Source organism: Aythya fuligula, chromosome 1 (genome assembly GCF_009819795.1).
Source record: "Aythya fuligula isolate bAytFul2 chromosome 1, bAytFul2.pri, whole genome shotgun sequence".
Lineage (NCBI taxonomy): Eukaryota > Metazoa > Chordata > Aves > Anseriformes > Anatidae > Aythya > Aythya fuligula.
The window spans coordinates 2,959,676-2,981,561 of NC_045559.1; the positions used below are offsets into that span (position 1 = coordinate 2,959,676).

The 21,886-nt window shown below is 47.0% G+C and overlaps 1 protein-coding gene across 2 annotated transcripts in view; it reads left to right on the top strand.

The window, feature by feature from the left end:
• Positions 1-21,886, top strand: part of PLXNA4 (plexin A4) — a 403,695-nt gene that overhangs the window by 274,622 nt on the left and 107,187 nt on the right. The window lies entirely within an intron of this gene.

Sequence of the window (21,886 nt, forward strand, 5' to 3'; positions counted from 1 at the left end):
TCAATCTGTGCACAAGTGACAAGGGATCCCTCGGGACGGGAACAGCGTTAGGACTCTTTTATTGACCACTTGAAGATGGCAAAAGTGATTGTGACACGCTGAGAAAAACCCCAAAGGTTGAGAGGGCAGAAAATGCAGTAATGAGGGATTTCAAGTGGCCTCACTTGCCCTAAGCAAATGTCACAATGCTTGGAGCTCAAACCCTTTTGGTAGTAAACCCTCCAAAAGAGAAACAAGTCAGGAGTTACACCTGTCTTCAGGGAACGGTGATCAATGCGGCACTCAATAAGAGTGACCACAATGCCTTCAGGTTCATTGTCCCATAGAAATAAAACCCATAAATAAGCAAATAAAAATGACAATGAAGTTCGGCTTCAAAATGGACAACATAAAAATGAGGAAGCTCGTTAAAAGGAGCAGCCACAAGGGTAAAGTACCTCGTGGTGTCCTGAGGACTGCATAAAGACATCATATAAGAGGCTGACTGTGAAATTATATGATGTATGAAAAAAACGACTGAAAGATTGTAAAAGAAAATGGAAAAAAAGCCCATTTAAACATCAAGATGAGGAGACATTATTCAAAACTGTAAGTTTTATTCAAAGGAAAAATATATATTGCTAACTATCACATGAATTGCAAAATAATCATAAAGCAACCTCTTTGGGAAACACATTTCTAACCTTGTAAAACTGAATGACTAAAATTTAACAAGGTTCCCTTAGAAGTTTACTTCTTTAACGGGCTCGAGGTGGCTGAAATGTCTGCCACTATATGTGCAGTAAAAAATGTTTTTAGAGCGTAGAAGTCATATTCACAGAAAGATCCTCAAGAAACTCTGGTATGGAATTGCCACTTTATTAAATCTCGTTTACATCTCATTGCTTACGCTGGCCTTGATATTGGAGGAATGGAAGGTAGGAAATGTGTTGTTGTTGTTTTTAAGTTGGACTCACGAGGGGTCCAAGAATGAGAATCTATCAATCTGACCTTTTACCTGTCAATTTTGTTGAACCATGATTAAAATTAGAGTGGGAAAAATAAAGCAAAACATTTGACTTGCTGGAGGAGGGGGGTGAGTGTCACAAGCTTATTATTGCTCTTTTAATAAATCAGAGTTCATGTGACATGGCTAATATGGTTAACACAGAGGAGTGAATGCTTTTCCCATAGCAAGGAATTCGAACTATGCTGTCATGGGACGCAAAGAGGAGTCTTCTGGTAGATTAGTAACCAGTTCAAAGATGGGAAATAAAAATGGGAAATAAGGATCAGAAATAAGGGTTCATGATGGGGGGAGAGAATGCAGAGGGGGTCCCACAGGAATCTCTTCTGGTTGGGTTTGGTGCTCATAAATGAGCAAAAAATGGGTGAAGAGTGAAGCAGAAAAGTTAACTGGTGACACAGGGCTTTTCACCCTTGTCAAAAGGAAGTCTGCAACGTGTTGTAGAAGGAATACACAAGAATGCTTGGAGAACAAAGCAGAGAACATCATTACAGGACATCTGTGGTGCTCTCCCATGCTGCGCACACCGGCCACTTTTGATCGTGTCATGTTAAAATGGATAAAAATGGCAGTGGGAAGTGTGGGAAGCAAAAATGTGCGTTTCTAATGATCTTTAGACAAGGGGAGATTGTGTGACTTGGCAATTTTCATCTTAAAAAAAGAGAGATGACTGAGAGGACTATAATACATCCAGACAATCATGAGCGTAATGAAGAAAGTGAATAGGGGATGATTACTCACCATTTCTCATAACACGAGGTCGAGGGGAACTTTATATGAGATTATCAGGCGGAATATTAAAACAAACAGAAGAAAGGACATTTTCATACACTGTATCACTCAGCTGTGGCACATTATGAGGCAACGTTACAGGGGCCAGAAAATACAACTGTCTGGAAAGCAATTAGACAAATTAATGAAAGAAAGATCTGTTGAGGGCTGTTCATTGTGATTACATCACTAAAGGCTCTATGTCAGGCAGTCCCCATCTCCTTGCTGGCTAGAAGCTGGGAGTTTTGAGCAGGAGGAGTTTCACTCTGTAATCTCTGTATTTTTATTTTTCCACCTAAATATCTGTACAGGGTCAGAGTGAGTGGCTAAATGGATATTTGGGCCGAGTTTTTATGGTTTTTACTGATTTTTTTCCTATGTTTCCTATGTTTTCAAAGGCTTCTCATCCTGAGTTTGCACAGCTCTTAAATAAAGAGTCCAAAGACCTGTGGCTTTATCATCCTGACACTCGGTAATCACAGCACTGTTGGTGTAGGGTGAGCATTATGAGCATCTCTCCCATCATCCCATCCAGGATGCTCCTGGAAGCCCTGTGCAAAGATGCAGTCACTGACCTGCTCCCCACCCTGCCCAGCACACGGCGTGCCTTGGGGTTGGCTTTGGTTCTTGTGTAGAGTTGGAATGAGACAATATTTAGCAATTGGGTTTGTTCTTCCATCCATCCACCCATGGTCCTGCTCAGAAGCTCCAGCTCCCTCTCACCGGCCACAGCTTTTGTTGGACAGCCAGCCAGCACCGGGCTGAAGTTGTTTCATTAGCTCAGGAACTGCAGGAAGGGGGAGCCAAGATCTTCACTGAAGCCTTTCAGCAGCAACAGCGGGGAGTCCAAATACCCATTAAAATGTGTGCTCTGCTCATCTCAAGTCAGATTTCTTTTTCCTTTCTTTTACTTTTTTGCCTCCCTCTGTCTCATCCTTTGTTTTTTTTTTTTGCCTTTGATTACAGCTGATGAAGTTTATATCAGTGTTGTCATGGTGAGCATGTTATAAAGTGGTCTTTTCCCTGGGGACCAGGCATCAGGACTCCTAGTTTTGTTTAAAATTGCCAGTGAGGCATGATGCAACTTTTGGGCAACTGTTTTTCTCCTGCAAATCCCAGGTTGTCTACGCCGAACAACAGTGACTCAAAAGTTACACTCCCTCTAAGCATACTGGGGGGACGTGTGCTGGATTTATTGATTTCTTCTGGATGGGTGATGCTTGAAGGACAGATTTTGAATGGCAGCTTTATCCGCTCATCTAAACGATGCCAGTGCGAGGTGTGTCAGTGTCACGGCCACAAGCTGGTCTGAAATCCAACCTGCCAGTCACCGTGACAAGGTCGTGAGAGATAGGAGGGATGAGAAATCCCCGAGCTACAGGCGGTCTTCGGGGAATTGCCGAATGGATCCTTCTGGATCTGAGACTTAGTTCCTCCTAGATTTGAGAAATATCTGAATTTTGCTGTTGCTGCATCTCGACTTGTCATGTGAGAGCCTTGTCCATCATGACCTCTGGGATGGATAGAGTGCCTGGGTTGTTGGGCATTCATCCTGGACAGCCTGGGAATGGGGGAATAGTTATTTTGCAAAGAGGAGTCTGCTGTGGCAAGGGGGTGTCTGGCTTGCTGCTGCTGGCTCCTCTTTCACAGCTGCCTCCAGACATTGACTTCTTGGCACTGAGGATCCGCTTTCTTTGCATGTGATAATTGGTAGTGATTTGAGTGTGAGAATAAGGAAAGAAATCTATAAAATCAGCACAAATGGAGATTGAGCTGTGTCTGAAGGGATGGAGGAAACTGGAAGGAAAATAAAGAAACAATCAGCAGAATAGAAATAGGCACTGACTGCCTACATCACCCAGCACCCTACGGACCCTGTGTTTTCTGGAGGCAATTATTCCTGTAGTTCACTGGCAAGTTGTCATTTTCAATCATTCGCTATATTAATACTTATTTTGTCTTGTGGACAGGTGTCATTGTCTGTGAGCTGGCAAACTTTTATCTTGTGCACAGATCCAACCAGCCCCTGAGAGGTCAAGCCATTATCTCCCAAAGGCAGATACCTTCAAACTAAAACCCCTAAAGAGTTCTTGGACACTGCTGGAAATAGCCAAGTCTTCAAAAGATGTACAGGAGTATTTGTGTTTGTCTCTACTTTTGTAGCTTTTCCTCTCTTTGTGCTCTCTAATCACATTCTTGGAAGTGAGATTTGTGTGTTTTTCTCTTCCTTCTTTGGCAGAAGTTCACCCTTGCTGGTGAAACATCTGCAGTAATGTGTTTTGTGGGTTTTGACTTGATCCCGAGGCCTTCTGAATCAGTGTTATCAGTGTTAAAGATGGATAAAAGAATTTCTTCTGTTATAAAACTGCAGTGGCAAGTGTTTGCTCGTAACAATTTTCTGCCAAAAGATCAAACCCAGAAATATTTTGCTCAGAAGTCAACAATCAGCAGTAGTGTAAGTGGCAGCAGATTTTCATCCTACATTAGAAGAAAATCTCCTTAGCTGTGCTTCTCAAGGTGTACCGTTATTATTGCTCCAAAAGAGTAAAGTTTTTCAATATCTTTGAAAACCTCTGTCTCTCCCCTGCCTCCACATGAGTCTATAGGCATGTCAGTCTGCACTAGCTCTCTTCTTCACCTGATTTACTGATTTCTACTCTGAATTTTGCAGAACATGATGTGTTGTGCATAGGAGAGGATCTCAGGCTCCCTGTATCTGGCTGATATTCTGAGTTCATCCATTTTCTCCTTTGCAATGGGCAGAAATTGCTAATTCTTTCCTTTAAACGTCAGCGTATCCATGAAAAGGAAGGAATGGTTCAAGGCTATTACAGAAACATGAGAGAAACATTTGTATTTCAGGCCTGCAGACCAGCCAGTAGGAGACTGTCAGGTGGGAATAGAGATTTGATCCCTCACAAAGCCAATGAATCTTTAGAGCAACACCAACAAATCACTACATGGGTGCTGTGCACACTTTAATTAGATATCGAATCATTGACTAAAAACAAGACCTCCACATACATCTGGAGTCAGCATTCCCCACCCAGTGTGCCCAAGCCGGCTGCTTCAGTGAAGGCAGAAGGTCTGTACCTGCCCATGACCTTCCTCTAATTATTTGGAATCCATATTATGGACATAGCTGCAAAAGGCAGCCAATGCCAGGTGTTTAATTAATAAGCTGAACCAGGTTTTCCGATGGTGCTCTGGGCTCTTTGCCATTCCTCCATCTCTTTGACATCTGATAAAATTACCCAACACTTTGTTCATCAGAGGTATTTTGTCTGCGTGCCACTGATAGCACTTTGGGAAGTTCTTATTTTATTTTTTTTTTCCTGCTAGGAAAGACAAAAAGGAGTGATCTGTTGGGAAAGCTGATGGAGTCAGGGAAAAGGAGTAATCAGGGAGTTGGTATTGGGGGAAGATGGTTTCTAAAGGGGATCACAAGCAGCTGCTGGAGCTCAAGGTCTAGTTTGCAGTACTGGTAAAGTGTAGTTCTGGTGAACTCAAAATACAAGAAGTCTTATCAAGACTTCACCTGTACAAGATGTCCTAGTGCTACCAAGGCTTTAACCTGTGCTGGAACCCCTTCAACTATGGGATGAGCACAAATAACCCCCCTTCTGCCAGCTTTTTGGCCATGAGTCCAAATAAAGTCCTGCTTAGTAGTAGGTTGTGCCTGCAAAACATGTCATCCTCACAACCACAGTGCCTAAATTACTGCAGGTAAATCAATTAGCAGGTCGTGAGAGGACATTGAGCAGTGTGGAGGTAAACTGGCACTAACCTGTCACCTGAAACTGCCATCAGGGAAATCCCTGACACGGGGATTCGTGTGCTTGTGGAGTGCTCTGCCTAATAGGAGAGGCTGAAACACATCGATAAGGCATGTAGGTTAAGAGTAGGGGAAAAAAATCCTGTAGAAGATGCTTGAAAACCATACACAGAGCAAAGGGAGTGATTTTGGAGATTTGTCCCAATTCCAGATTCGGGGGCTGAATAAGTCAGAGGTGTCCATGGTGGTAGAACTGGCCTGTACAGCCAAAACTTTTGGTTTTGGCTAATTGTGTCATTAATTTGGTGGTTTCAGGAGTATATCTGGGGAAATAACCTCTTGCTGGCTGTTTGCTCCTCTTCCAGCTCACATCCTCCTCCTCACAAACCCTTATTTTCTGCTGCATCAAGGCAGGGGGCAGGGACAAACGTTGTTTGTAGCAGGGGCAAAAATAGCTTTCCTTCCCCCTTGGAATCAGTGGTAGTTGGTTAATCTCTAAATTTCATGGAGACCTTTGTATTTCTTTGACAGATTCCTTTTTTGATCACTGTGCTGACTACAAACATGTCAAAAAAAAAGAGCAACCACAAAGCTGGCAGCCTTTCTGCTTGACTTGAGAGGGGAGAAAAGTTCCTGGTCCCAGCTAAAAGGCAGGCAGGGAGTTATCCAGATTGTCTGTCCATCTCCCCATCTATCTATCTATCTATCCATCCATCACATTACCATCATTCACGGGTAATAGTCCTAGTTGTAGAAAACACAAATCTCCTCATTTCTTTCCATCGAATTAGAAATTTATACAGAAGAATTACCGGTGAGCTTGCTGCTGTACAGGTGCTGTAATAGATTTTTTATTGCACTTTCCATACAGAGCCTGCAAAAGCCCAGCCATCCCAACGCTGCACTGACTTCATCAATTCTTGTGACTGCTAATGCTGACACTGTGCTGTTTGGCAGCCTCCATTAAGAATGGTTTGCCCCATGATATTAACAGGCAGTGAAGCTTTGTGCTGATGGATAAAGCGCGGTGTAAAACCTGATTGGAATCAATCAGAGTAATTGTCTGGATGTGTGGTGGTTAATAGGAAACGTCCTGCATATTATTGGCTGGTTTATACAGCGAAGGGATTAGCTTTCTGCTGCCTTTCGTGGCTCACATCCTCTCCTGAGCCTCTGGGGGAGGTGATGGATCTGCTGGGAGGCTCAGGACACTGTGCTGGCGTTGCATCCTGTGTCAGACTAGGAGACACAGATTGGAGAAGATCCCTGGGTTTTATATTTGTCCTGGTGACTATTCTTCCTTTATGGTCACTGCTAATAGCTGGACGAAGGGCAGCAGCCAGCCTGCTTCATGACTGATGCTAAGCCTAGGCCAGGGCTTTGGGAAGAAGCGTGCAGCAGGGAGCAGGAGGAGGAGAAAACTGTCTCTGAGCCCTGATGTGCTGCAGACTCACAAACACAAGCTTGGATCCTCTCAGGCCAGCCTTCCTGACAATGTTGGGAAGAAACTCTGCAGAGAGATGTTGGGAGCCCATCAGCCCTCAGCACCCAGGTTTCAGCCCATCTCCCTTGCAGAGGCAGCCTGGGTGGATGAGACGAGCAAACCCATGCTGAGCTTGCTTTGATTCGTCCAGGGACCAGAATAACCCCCCCGAAACATGCTGCACAAATAGGAGGACGCTGCAATATGCCTCCTACCCCCCCAGGAGGACCTCAGCAGTGTCTGCACAATGAGACACCCTCTGATCAGGCAGTCCACGAGTGAGCCAAAGCCTTTATGGCTGCAGAAAGCAAGTGGATCATCGTGCTTGGAAAATTTCCACCTGAAGTAGGAGCAACCTCTCTTTCCAGCATCCTTTTCTTATGGGAAGGGTTTAAAACACACACAGATCTCAGCTTCCTCCTGTGATCAGCTGGTCTTCCTGGGCATACTTGCTGAGGGCTCTCAGCTTTCTCCCCTAACACACAGATTCATCTACTGTTTTTTTTTTTTCTATTTTTTACTTTATTTTTATTTTCTTTTGCTGTGTTTTGGTGCATTTATTGTTAGCAAGTATAAGAAATCTCTGCCACACCATCCTAAAACACAGGCAAGCCTCACTTGCGTTTCAGGTGCAGGAGACTCACTCTTGCCCAAGGTCATGAGCATCGCTTTTAATTTAAATTCAGAGCTAGACACCTCTGCATCCCTGGAAAGAGAGCTTTCTTGCAGACTGAGCTGCTGATGCTGTGCAGGCAGGAGGAGAGGGAGAGCAGGCTTTGGCTGGGAGAGGCCAGCTCCCCTTGGTGGTCAGAGCCCTGGGTACCATTTGAAGTGCAGCGGGCAGGGATCCTAATGAAAGAGCTTTTCAAGCCCTCGTTTCTCTCCTTGGTGAGTAGAATACTATTAACCTTTAAGGCAAAATTATATTTCGGGCCTCTGGGAAGCAGTAACATTTTACCGAGCTGCACTGGGGAACTGGGTAAACAATGTTAACTCTCTCCAGCCCCATTTCAGTGCCGTTTTGGGGCGGTTTTGTGTGCATACCCTGCTGAACTGCTGAGCAGAGCTCTGTGCTCTGGAGCCCCTTGTTGCTGGAGATCAGTCATCCCTTGCTGAAATTCAGCATTTATGTCCCAATTTCTGTGTGTTCAGTAACTGGTTTTCAGTTGAATCCATGAACCCCAAATCTCTGTGTGGTTATTTTGCCATTTCCCAGGTCCATGCAGCTGTTGGACAATAGCTCTGGCTTTTGGCATCTGAGGATGTGGTTTGTTGAGAGTCAGGCCATAGGACACCATGGTCCTGTAGTGTGATTTTTCACACAACTGTGGAAAAAAAATGCCATATGTAGCACTGCTATTAAACGAGGTCCTGGAGGTGAGCCCTGCTGACTCCACCTTGAACATCCAGATGCTTGTTGCACCCAACAAACTGTTGCAGCTTTGATAGTCTGGAGGCCTTGGCCAAGTCCTGTCCTACACTTGGTTGGTGTTTGAGGTCACAATATTCCCAAGACCAACCTAAAGATGTGCACACTTGTGTGTCAAGCTGAAAGAGGCTGCTGCTATCTCTGAACTCTACCAAGCATCCATGTGTGCAATGCTCAAGAGCTTCTAAAGCAGTAGAGTGCTGGAATTACTTCCTCGGGGAAAAATAAATATATTAATAAATAAGGCTAAAAAGTGAGATCCTTTCTTCCATTCCTTTAAAAAAAAATAAAAATAAAATCAATCCTTTCCTCTTTTCTCTTTCCCAGTGCTTTACTCCATCTCTAGCCCCACTTCCAGCCTGCCCAAGGCCAAGCACTGAGGGTCAGGCAGCCAGGGGTAGCAAGGGGGGCTGTGAACCGCTGAAGCCTTGGCAAGGAGAAAGCAGGAGCCACAATCCGAGGATGAAGTCAACACCTTGGGTGGAAAATTAAATCAGCGATGCAGTGTGAGCCAGAAAAGCAAGCAATGCAACAGCAGCAAAGCTGGCTTCCAAATTGAAATGTGTTTGCTGGGGATTGTCCATCGGCTTGGGGAGTTATTATTTCCATTTCTCTAGATATGAATTAATTTCTAGAGAACTTAATCATCCCCTCCCTTCTCCCCTCCACAGCCCCCTCTTCCCCTCTCCTTCTAATTTTCCACTTGACTGGGGATTCTCTGACAGTGAAAATTCAGGCTGGCTTAGAGGAGGTCCATGCAAGCTGCTCCATTAGACTGGATAATCTCATTGGAACCAGTGGCTTGAATAATAACACCTTCACCCCGTGTGCTGCACGGGATTCATGCCACGCTTCACGGCTACAGGGATGGCTCCGTGGGGCAGGGATGAGTGAGGATGAGGATGCTGCAGCCTGTCCCACCAGCTGATGTCCCCACTTCTGCCTTCCCTCAGCGAGTTGCGCAGGATCTTTTAAGTCCTGGGGCTTGATGTGCTTCAGCCTGTTGCCAAATCTGCCCTTTACCTTCATATCGTAGGCAGAAATCATTGACCTATTCCACCATCTCCCTACATGCAAAGAATAAGCCTGGTTCTAGATCCAAACAGGCTTCCTCAAAGAGTCCTATTATTATTGATTTACAACCCACCTGAGAGCCCAAACACACCAAGGGCTCTGTTTCTGCTTCCTGCTCTTTCCCTCAGTGCCCAGTGCCAGAGCATCCTCTATCTTCCAGCTGCAACCAAAAGCCTGAGTCCTGCAACCAACCTGAAAGATGGGTTGTTTGAACCCAGCAGCATCCTGTTTGGTTCTTTTGGGGTTGATCCTGAAGGACACCATGTCCAGTAAGACTCTTGCTCCTTGTGGTCATGCCTGAACTCCTGTCCATCACAAATTGTTGTGCTGGGAGATGTGTCCTGATGGATGGGTCATGCAAGAGAACCAAATCCACAAACCAGCGCTTGAATTCCTACTTTTTTCCACATCCTCAACCCTTTCCCAAACTGGATCCATGCTACCACGTCTCCACATCCCATGCTGGAAAACTTCTGGGTGCTGTCACAGCCAGTGATACCTTCCCCAGGTGATTCCCCACACATCTGCCAGCCCATCCTAGCCACCCTGTGCACCCAAAAGCCCCAGAATTTTCCTCCAGACCCTATGTGATTTCAAAGGGCAGGAAACTAGGAAAATATGTGTGGGAGATGAACACCTGGAATGTATAATAAATGGCTCTATTGCCATGCATCTGACAGCCCGGCCTGCTGGAGGTCATTCACACCGCCACAGCAATTTTTCAGCATTTAACCCATCCCTTCATCCATGCACAGCAGAGGGAAAATTCATCCACAACATGCCAACAGCCTTTTCCTTGCAGCTGGAGCTTTAGCTGGTCATTCTTAGCCTGAAGTCCCGGTCCTCATAATTCTTTGGGGTTAGCTCTGGGTCGACACTTGGTTGATATGGGCTTTAGCAGGAAAAGGAGGCTTAGGTGGAAGGGAACCGAACCTGATCTCTGACTTTTTGCCTGGGCAGTGAGACTGAGATGAGAAACATTCCCACTTTTTATTTCTCTGCTCCCCCAGTTCTCTTTCCTAGTGCACAGCATGAAGGAGCTGAGCTGTGATAGTCAGGATAAGGTATACCTTGAGTAGAGATTTCAGTGTTATTTGGGTCTGCGTTGGGCTGAAATGCTATTTTAGGTACATGGGAAGCTCTGCCTTTGACCAAAACCCTGGGTATCTGTAATGTGAGGATCTGAAAACAATCATATAAATATATTTTCCGTTTAATTTGTGGCTTGTGCAATGGTTAATTTAGCTTTATATCCACTGCGTGTTTCTTCATTGCTCCAAAAAGATGGATGCTCTAGAGATGGGAAGGGGGCTTGAGACACAGTCTGGGTGCTGCTCTGCACAGGTGTCTGAATCCTTCAGACTGCAAATCCCATACCAGGGACTTCCCATCATGCTGAGAAAACCAAGCCCAGGCTACAAGGTTCTTGGTCTGGTTTTTTTTTTTCCTTAGTGAAGTCAAACTTTCCATGCAGAGGTCCTGACCCTGCCAACCCAAGCCATGGTGCAGCCAGAGACCTCCTTTTGGAGCCGTGTATGGGAACAAGGACTTGGTGTAATTCTGTCTGTGCTGCCCCGTGGTTTCTCAAGCTGTGGGTTGTACTGCTGCAGAGCACAAGGAAAAAAAAATGTGCCCAGAGGAAGGAACTGTCTCTGCCAGCAGCAAGTAGCGGAGCTCCAGCTCACGTCACTGTCTGCTGGCTCTGCTGCCGGGGGACGTGGCAGATGGATGGATGCTCATGGGCAGGAGGAGGAGGGAAGGAGCTGAGGAGTGACGTGAAGGAGGAGGTGGTGATGAAGGTCAAAAAGGAGCAGTGGGGACACAGAGCCTGGTTTGAGAAGCTCTGTGTGGTCCCTCGTCCCCTGCAGCCTTCAGCATAGGGCTTTTTGGGTTGCAGGGTTTCTAGAGGTGAGGGTTGGTTTTTTTTTGGTAATCAGTGCTCAAGCCCAGCCAGTCCGTCCTGTGGAAATATTTCCTTCCTTCTCGCTACATTTTCCCAAGTCAGGACAGCAGATGCTAGCAGTGAAAGAGCAATTAAATGACATGCTGGCTGAGCCTGGCAGCGATTCAGTGCTGCGTAAGTGGGGGACCCCTTACGGTGCGCTTCCCACGGCTCCCCAAACCTCCCTGCAAACCTCCTTGAGCACAGATGCTGCACTCCTTTGCACTTTTCCTGCCCTATTTATCCTTAAAGTGGTGAGGCTGAAGAAGCACCAGCTCGTTCTACCCTTCTCTCAGGACTCCTGGGTAGGGAAGCGGTCTTGGCAGGGGTTCACAGGGAAGCGTCAGGCCCACCGATTTGGATTAGCTCTGATCTCTGTGTGAATTGGGCAAAACACTCCACATTTTACCATTCTGGAGGCTTGGGCACCTCCCGTCATCTTCACCAGCAGATGCTTGGCTCTTAAGCCACAGTGACAGGGAAAAGATGGAACACGTTTCTCTGGAGCTACCTGGGAGATGAGAGATGCTCCCACCAAGAATTCAGGGAAGAGCTTCCCAGGAATCCGAATCAGGCCATGAACAAAGAGCCTCAGCCCCTTTGAAAAAAAGTATTTTGCATCAGCCCTCGCCGAGGAGAGCTTGTAGGAGCGAGGGAGAGCGTAGGTGTTATCTACCCAGGTTCTCGGGAAGACACTCACAAATATTATTAACATGAATAGGAAGCACCATGATAGGATGCTCTCTGGGAAAAGTAATTTTGTTCATTAATTACTTGCCTTATCTAGCAACCTTGTTCCCTTTCTTGCTTTTTTCTTCTTTTTTTTTTTAATTTTCTTTAAAACGACTGTAAGTGAATTCAGGGCTGGGAAAGTTATTTCACGGCCTCCTCAGAGACAGGAGGAGAGCTGGTATTACTCAGGTAGCCTTCAGCCGAATCTTCGGGGGTTTTTCCATCTTCATTTGAAGCCCACTCTTTTATCGGCAGATGGCAAAAGGTGGTTGCTGGCAGATCCCTGCTATTTCTTTCGTGTGGACCACCTCAGTGCTCTGCATCAGCTCACAGGTGTGCCTTTGGCTTCAGCCCTGGCTGCCGCTAGTGATTTTGTGCTCTGAGCTTCACCTCCTGCCTTTAGCTTCCAGGCTCGTGTTCTGCCTGGTTAGTTCGGAAACAAAGGAGTCAGAGGGCTGTGGTGTAAGGGATGGCAGAGCAGGGACCCTACAGCTTCTGAGAGGTCCTTTCCTGGCATCTTTGACCCTTGCAAGGCATTGGAAAGGGTCAGTGGATGAAGGCAGGTAGTACTCGTGCTCCCAGATGTCAAACATGCATGTCATTTTTATTATTTATTTATTTTTATTTTTATTTTTATTTTTATTTTTTTGGACTGTTTCTACAGCAGGGAATAGTTTTCTTCCAGCGACCTGTGCACATTTCCAGCACAATTGCTGCTAGGCACTGCTTCAAGGCAGGTTGTAGTGTCGGGTGGGGATTGGGAAATGCCAGCCCTCCTCAGGGCAGCAGCAGGGGTTTCACTGGAAGCTAAAGACACCCAAAGACAATGAAACTCACCTAAAGTTGCCCAAACTGAAATGCCACCATCGCCTGCAGCCTGGGACTGGCACCCGCCTGGAGTCCTGCCCCCAACCCAAAGCTGTTCAGCTCCATCCTTGACTGAAGCTGCAGAGCTTTGGGTATTTACTTCTATATTATTATTATTTTTGAGGTGTTTCTGAACATGATGGCTGCCACATGGCTGGGAGGGGATGGACGAGGTTTTTCTGCAATGCTAAGCAGCACCAGCTGAGGGGTCTGTGTCCACATCACCTTTCACAGTCCTCCTCCCTCCTTTCCACGCTCTTCCTCCCCCGGTGCCAGCCAACAATTTCCAATTATTCATCGGACAAAAGCTCCAAGTTTCCAGGGATTTGCATGTGAAATGCTCCCGTTCATCTCAGGCTTGAATGAGCCATCAAAATGCTCGTCGGGGATCTCTCCTGCAGGCACACACACACACACACACACACACGTACACACAAATCATCTGTGGCTGCACCCAAGCCCGTGTGGTCCTTGGGCCACCTCTGAAACAGCGACCTTTGTTCCCAGAATGGGACCAGGGGGCAGGTTGTGCATCCCTGGACCCCCCCAGGCAAGATTAGTGGGGCCAAGAAGGTCTTCATCTCTGAAAATTTGGGGAGGGGGGGGATAAGGCGAGGAGAAGGAGCATGAAATCCCCCAGAGCACAAGGGGGAGGGATGCTGTTTATTGAGTGCGTGGCTTTGTAGGGTGGGAGGTGGAGGAGCAAATCCCTTGCACCCACGCCCCCCCAGGGCACCCAGGGTGGGCTTATTGAATTGCTTGGATAGAGGGAGGAGCCCACCTGGGGACAGAGATAACGGGAGGGCGGCGGGATTGCCGTTCTGCAGCGTAAGCCGGGTGAGTTATCAGGGCAGAAATTCAGCTTCTATTACCATGCATTAGAATAGATTAGCAGGCAGAGCAATTAGCAGCCTCGCTCCGTTTGGCCAAGTGACAGGGCCGGTGGTGGCGGGGCAGGAGGCACGCGGCAAGGAGCTGGCTTTTGGCAGGGTGGCCCAACGCCGCCCCAGGATGGAGGGGACTTGTGCTCCTTCACCTCGGGGTTTGTCCCTGCTGGGCTCTGAGCCAGGCACCGAAAGGGACAGGGATGGAAGCGAGCCGTGGTTGTCGGTCAGAACGTTTTTGTGGCTCATGGTTTCCAAAAAAATTGTCCAGGGGAAACACAGAGCCTTTAAAAATGGATTTCAGTTTCCTGGTGGTGGTCACCTTTTGAGGTTGTCTTTTGTAGGTCTCTTTACAACAGTCCACAGTCAAAAACCAGCAGTAAAACAACACCACCACTTCCCCAGGCCACCCCTTTTCCTTTTTATAACCCAGACCCATCTCTGATGTCCAGAAAGCATCTTGGAGAGGAGAGCCTCTTGGTGGTTAGAGCCAGAGCCTAAAACAAGGCTCCAATTCCTTCCTCAGTCTTCTAAATCATGAATTCCCCTTGTTACTCCTTTCCTTCTGTAGGGAATCAGAGCTGTAGCCCCCTTTCCACTTTGCCATGCTTTCCAATCAAGCCATGCCCAAGCCGTGCTGAGCTCAGCAGGACCCTGGATGCAGATGAAGTCACTGGAAAAGCTTCCCAACTTCTCCCTGCCAGGGCAGGGTTCCCAGGAATGATCCTTGCCACAGTTTCAGTTCTGTTTTCTCCTTTTCCTGTAGCATCTCCTGCCTTGTAGTCCTGAATGGAGTATCCCGGGCAGTTGATAAAATTTAACTCCTTTGTGCCAAGGAGAGCTACTTTTCAGTTTTCTCCTAGCAGGGCTGGAGGGTAACCTGGAGGCCAGGAAGAATAGACAGGGAAGGACGACTGTTCACCACATAACCACGAAAAGTTTAAGGTCAATTATGCCTGCGTCTCGACATTTATGGCATCCCTATTCTTAGGACCCCGAGGGAACCTGGAAATGTCAAAACATTGCTAAAACTGACCTTAAACTTTACACGTTGGTGGGACTGAATCTCCTTCCTTTTCGCAACTCCGGCCACAAAATTGCTTTGGCTGCAGTGGAGGGAAAGGCAAATTTCAGCTGCTCCCTCCTTCCCCAGCCTTGCTCCCCCCTTGTGATGAAGTGATCTCAGGAGACACTAAGCTGTGCACGTTGGTCAGACTCTTACTAAAACACACTTCTTATTATGTCCCTTGTTCTTTCTAATTGCTCTGCATCCTGTCTCATCCTCCTTTCCAGTTGGGAAACCCCAAAACTTTTCCCTTAATAAAACTGAAGCTGTCACATTGCATCCCATCCTGAAAGAGGGACCAGACTAATCAGTTTGATTCTGACCTCTACATCCAGCCTGCGTGCATCTCCACCCCAGGACATGCATTTCTGTGTCCTGCTGTCCCGTTGTTCCCAGCCTCCTGTCCCCAACCCTGGCTGCAAATGCCGTTAGGAGGCTTTGCACTTGGCTTCCACCGAGCTCCCTCTGCTGACCACCTTGCAAAAGGCTTCACAGCCCTAGCTGGTTGGTCTCTCTGTGGACATCCCCTCTGCTTTCGAGCAAGGACTTCAGCACGGCAGGGTCTTGGATCTGGTAGGACATCAAGGCGAGCACCCCATGCTGGTCTGGGGGTCGTGATTTGCCAGAAACTGCCTGGTTTTGTGCAGAGAGAGGAAAACTGAGATGATACGGTGATGCTGAAAGGCTCCTTGCTGCTTCCCAGGCTCTGCAGGATTTTTGACACACTGAACCAAAAGTGCTGGTGTGCAAGGCTGCAGGTTTTGGGAAACAGCGAGGCTGGGCTGGGAAATCTCAGATTGCCCTTGGAGAAGAAATTTCTTTAAACTAAAAGAGGTTTAGATTAGATATAAGGAGGAAATCCTTCCCTCTGAGGGCGGTGAGGCACTGGAACAGGCTGCCCAGAGGAGCTGTGGCTGCCCCATCCCTGGGGGTGCCCAAGGCCAGGCTGAATGGGGCTGGGGGCAGCCTGGGCTGGTGGAAGATATCTGGAATTAAATGATTTTTAAGGTCCCTTCCAACCCAAACCATTTTCTGATTCTATGATAAGAAGTGTTGGAAGAAATGGAAAAATCCCCTCCTCGTGCTTCATCTTGCTCTGGGGCAGCTGGGACCATCTGGGCTTCTCAGGGACGGAGAGAAGTCTTCAATTTGGGGTTATGTCCCACCACTTGGGATAGTTGATGGTTCGGGTTGTGAAGGGTTGGGGTGCTGTGGCTCTGACCATGGGGGTGTTCACACGTTCACACTGGTCCTGCACATCCCTGTACTCATGGAGAGTGTGGGGTGTGCAAAGTGGCTGCTGGTCCCTTTGTCCCCACCTTCCTGCCCTCTCCCCGTGTCCCCATCCTTCCCCTCGCCCAGGCCCGTGTTCTTTTTCCTCGTATCCTATTCTCTGTAGGGTTGAGCCCGATGTGGTTAGGAAACATATGGCAACCCTGGTGATGAAATTCAAGGAGACAGACAGCTTGAGAAGAGGAGAAGGCAGGTCCAAAATAAAGAGTGAATTTAAGGACATGAACTGAAAACCATGGGCAAATGGGTCCAAGCTGAAAACATGAAACTGGAAAAGGGTGAGGAGTGGGACAGGGGCAACATCTCTATGTTACGTGCTCCACACCATGACAAAAAGCAATGGTCAGGCTGGGGAATTGAAGAGGGGATGCAAATGGGGATGCCAACATGGTCCTGTGTCCCAACAGACCATCCCGTCCTGGACCAAGGGTCTGTCCTTGCTGGGCGCTGGTGCCTGGGTCAGTTCAGCAGTGCTGGGGGAAGGTGTGAGCAAAGGGTGCCTGTGATTATTCTGTCAAAAGGCGAGCCAGTCTGTCCCCTGCAGGAAATGTCACCGTTTGGAAGCTGAAAGGAAAGCTGAAATGTCAAAACCTTTTGCAAAACGGCGATGCCCGCCAATTACCCGTTGGGAGGCGGTGGCAGGGTGTCATTTCGGGTTGCTGAGCAGACCCAAGTCATTGAACCTGGTGCTGCCTCACCCTCGGTATCAAGGAAGGAGCTTTGTGTCCCTCTTCCTCCCTGGGAGCCCACCTCCCCAGTCGCTTTATGAGTTTTGCAATGCAAGAGCAATCAAAACAGAGCCGCTGTGCACTGAGTTGTGAAGCCTCTAAAAAGAGAATTAATTCGTTTGGATTTCATTGGTGGGATTTGTTTTTTTTTTTTTAATGGTAAGTCTTTTTTTTTTTTTTCTGAATAACAAAAAATATCTGTAGTATGCTAACAGCAATCTGTAAAAAAACAGCAAAACCAAAATAACTGTTCTGAGTAGCAATTTCTGATCAGATCCAATCATCACTCTTTTGTCTAGAAAATTGTTTTAATTGACAAAATTGCATATCAGGCCTTTTCTATTGCCAGAAAACTGACAACATTTTTCTTTGTCTCATATTAGAAAAGTTGGGCGTTTAATCTGCTTGTGAAAAACTTAAAAAAGAAAAGAAAAACAGAATCAAAACTGTCTCCTGTTTCAGCAGCTATGGGTATAAACACGACAGGCTCCATCAGGAGTAGGTGCTGTTTTTCTGACTGCACTGTTTCCACACTCAAAAAAAGGAGAGAACAACAAAAAAGCCTTCTGGAAGCTTCCTCCTTGGCTTTCTCCTCCCAGGACTATCAGTCTCTGTCTATTTTGTCCACGCAGGGTGTCAATTAGGCTGGGCTCCAGCAGTGCCCACCAGCTCTGGCTGATGGTGTGAATTAGCAGAACAAGCTCCCAGGACACAACACGGCACCGCCACGGAGCAGCTGAGCTCTGGGCATTCCTCAAGCCCAAAAAGAGACTCGACGTGTGGTTTTATACGGGTTTTGTATGGCACAGAAAAAAATTACCACTAGAAAGGCTGGGTGTAAGGGCCATTGTGTATTTTGAATGAGTTTAGTTTGGCATCCCAAGTGATGCTGAGAGGTATGGGCATGAGGAAAAAGGGCACAACTCAGGGGGCTGAGGGGTTTGGCCCTAATGAATGGCTGGATGGAGGTGTGGAGACCTTGTAGTGTCGGTGTAACACGTGTCTCCCTCGTGGTGTAAGAGATGGGAGGTTGCAGAGCTGCACAGGGGATCTGCATCAGGTCCCAAGAGCATCTGCAGCTCTGCCAGCCTGCAGGAGCCCTGCTGGGGAGGGGACATGAACAACATCCCTCTCATTTCCCTCTGCTAAACAAATGGCAGTCACCCAAAGCAAAGTTAGGCATTTCAGTCAGTAGTCAGGTGGAGAGATGGGCAAAAAGCACCAGGAACAGAGGAACACTTCTCTTGGAGACACTTGTCTCGCCCCACTGCTCTTAGCTCTACAATCAGCATCTTTTCCCAAGTTTGTTCCCCATTCCTGGACCCTACATGGTCAGAAGAGCCATTTTTACCATCATCTTCAGCCTCCTGAGCTAATCTCCATCACAGCCACTTTATCACTGTTAGCTGAGGTCCCGTGAGGTCTGGGTGGCAGATATTGTGCATGGGGAAAATAAAGGGCTTGCAGATGGATGAGTACCCCGCTCAGGTCTTCTTATGTCTTGTCTAGCCAGGTACATGAAGCACCTAACATTATTAACATTATTAACCCATCATTGACATTATTAACCCTACTAACACTGGGCACTTAAGACAAACCCTGGAGGTGGTGGATTGAATCTGGGCTTGGTCAAACCAAGCCCTAGCAAAGCAGAAGAGCTTTTGGCATCTCACTGAAGATGTGGAATGTTTCTCCTTATGTTTTTGCACCAAATGCTTGCAGAATGTGACCCTGGAGGTTGTTTTAGGTCCCAGATTACAGAGCCGGGCTTGGGTGCAATACTGGATCCTACGTGGCATCCTCAAGAGACCTGGGATTTACTCTGCTCTCTGACACGTGTATATGCTTCTCTTTCCCATCTCTGAATGGGAATGTCTCAACCTCAGAGAGGTGTTGTGAAGATTAATTAGCTCCAGGCAAAGCCCTTTGAGATCCTCAGATGAGAGATGCTACAGAAGTGCAAAGTATTAATTTAACATTATTAAAATAATTGGTTAGTGGATGGTGAACAGAGGGCTGGTGTGAGCGGTATTTATTCTTTAATGGGAGATGAGGGGGAAATAACATTCCTCATGGTTCAGTGGTAGGAATGGTGTCTTAGTGTTTGTACTAATGGGTTAGACAGCGGCAGGACACCTCCAATTGTTAAAGATGCAGCTGATAATGAAATAGCAGGTGTTATTAAGATATACAGAGAGGTGTCATGTCTATAACATAATCTTATGCAAATAAGTCCGGGAGAGAAATATGCTCTTTTAGGTGTCTTAAGTGTAATGCGATGCCACTGGGTGGGAGTTACACACTAGCTAATTACAGCATGAATAGCACCAAATTGGGTTATATGGCAGAGGAAAGTGATCTCGGCATATTGACAGGCCCAGCATGTTGGAGTTACTGATACTTTATTAAAGGGAAACAATTATCGGCTGTGCAAGGTACTCTTCTGCATAAGCACCAACAAAGAGGGCAGGAAATAGAGCAGAGGAGCGTGCAGCTCATTTTTGGGGCTGCAATGTCCCCTCTAGGCAACTGCCTTCAGTAGCTGGGCGCTTTGCCTTGTTGGTTTTGGCTTTTCAGCTGATACCATTCGAGGACTTTGGGAAAGTGATGCTAGAGAGCAATCCTTCCTCTGCTCATCCTGTGGAATGATGTAATATTTCTGGTAGTGCAGAAGAACACAGGTGGAAGAAGATTTCTTTATGGCGGGTCTATGTCTTTTTCTGCTCCCCTGAAAATCCACCAAGCTTTGCCTCTGAAGAACCACAGTTGCAGATGCTGAGCAGACACCAGTGAGAGAATAGCATGTGAACACTTGGGATGCTCCACGTGCTCCAGCTCAGGATAAAAAGGTGGTTCAGGAAAGGGAGAGAGGTGAAACCATGGGCATAAGGCTCTGGAGAAGAGCCTCCACCACTCCTCTCCGCATGGTCAAAGCTGTAGGACACACTTGGCAGGAGGCTTTATCCCTTTAGTATTGATCTCTGCAGCAGCTGGGATTGGTTACCTGGGATCAGTTATACAGCTGGCTCAAGGAGAGGGTTCGTGATGCTGATTTAAGGGCTTGAACCCCTCCAGTAACCCAGAGCCAGGCTTGGTTTGGTTCTGTTCGGCAGAGCTCCCCCAGTTGTCACATTCGGGCATCAGCCACAACCAGGTGATTTTTTTTTCTTTTCTCCTTTGTTTTAAATTGAGAAATCACATTGGAAAAGTCAGACAGCCAAAGTCAAATGTTCCGAAGTGGCAGAGCTGAGGTCATACACGGAAAAAAAGAAATAATAATGTGTGATCCTGTAATTAAAGTCTGGCTCGCAGGGTGTCAGTGCAGGGAGCAGATTTAAGAATGCAGGAACTGCTCTCAGCCTGCCAGTACCTAATTCCTGAGAGCCTGACACTGCAACCTTAACTTCAAACTAAAACCAGGCTTAGTTTGGAGCAGTTTTTCATCATTTCATCATTTGTATGGTAATACACCTTTCAACAGACATCGGGGCTGTAGGACGCATCAGTCTAATAGAGAGTGAGTCTTTGGTCTGAAGGGCTACATGTTTTAAATGCCTGTGACCAGGAAACAGCAAGGTAAGGTGGTGGTTATCATATTGCAGCTCCGTGGTAGTGCTGGGAATGCAAACCAGGTTCCTTGAAGCTTGGCCTTTACCTACGTGTTGCCCTCCCATGTGCTGGATGTGTCTGCAACCTATTGAGCTATTACGCTCAAACAGAGCCTGCCCATTTAATTTTAGGAAGCCCAGATGTTTCTGCCACACTGCATGGGGAGAAAATAAATGGGAAGGGGCTGGACTGTGGAATTTGGGCACTTGCATTTTGACACCGAGCCCAAAAGAGGTTTCTTCCAAGCTATCCTCAGGGGAGGAGTTCCCACGCCCCACGGAGCTTTGATGGGATTGCTGTGTCTGTTTGTTTAATGGAAGTGCTTCCCAAAATCTCAGGTCAGCATTTTGCTGGGCCTTTCGTTCCGTGCTAGGGGACTCAAGAGTTCTGAGAGCAGTTAATCGCCAACCTGCCTGGCCCTCTGGAGACTGCACGTTTAAAATTCCTGATCCAGCATGCAGCAGCACTAAAGGGGACTTAATGGTATGAAGGCTCCCAGGGAGCAGAGCGGGAGCTGCAGCGCTGCTCTCCCTCTCCTGCAAAGCAAACCCAGAGCCTGCTGAGAACAGCAGAGATCTCCCTTTACAATTCCTGCCGCTGGAAACACCAAACTTTTCTGCACCAGAAAGATGGAGCAATTTGAGTTTTAAATTGGGGTGTTCATTTTATCTAGTGTCAGTCCCTAGAGAGAAGCCAAACCCTAAATTTTCAGTCCAGACTGCAAGCTTTGTAACACTCAGGTTCAGCCATGTATTGGGTTTGTTTTTGCGTGTCTTGCCTTGTATTTCTGTCTGCAAATCCCTGTGTGTGTGTATGCAGCAAGGACGTCGAGGGGTGATCTTGCAGCTAACCCTCCAGCAGCCCCTGTGTGTTCTCACAACTCAGGCTCCAAAGTCTGGGAGTGGGTGAATAATTTAACATCCGCACTTAGTCTTTATAGCTGATTTTAATGGGGGGTAATAGCATTGCTAATAACAAAATCCATTGAAGACACCCCGTGCAAGTCCATAACATTAGCTTAATGGCAAAAGGTAATTGGCATGCAGTTGGAGCTGTCCTTTTGTATTAACCCTGTGGGTTTCTAGGCGGACGTCCTCTTTGAAGCTGTGGACTCAGCACCACATGTTAAGTGAAATACAAATGTGTTTGTGCCAAGGGAATACAAACCTGGATTGAGCCAGGATGCATTGCTACCGATTCACATTTTTGCTTTGTGTTTACACCTGG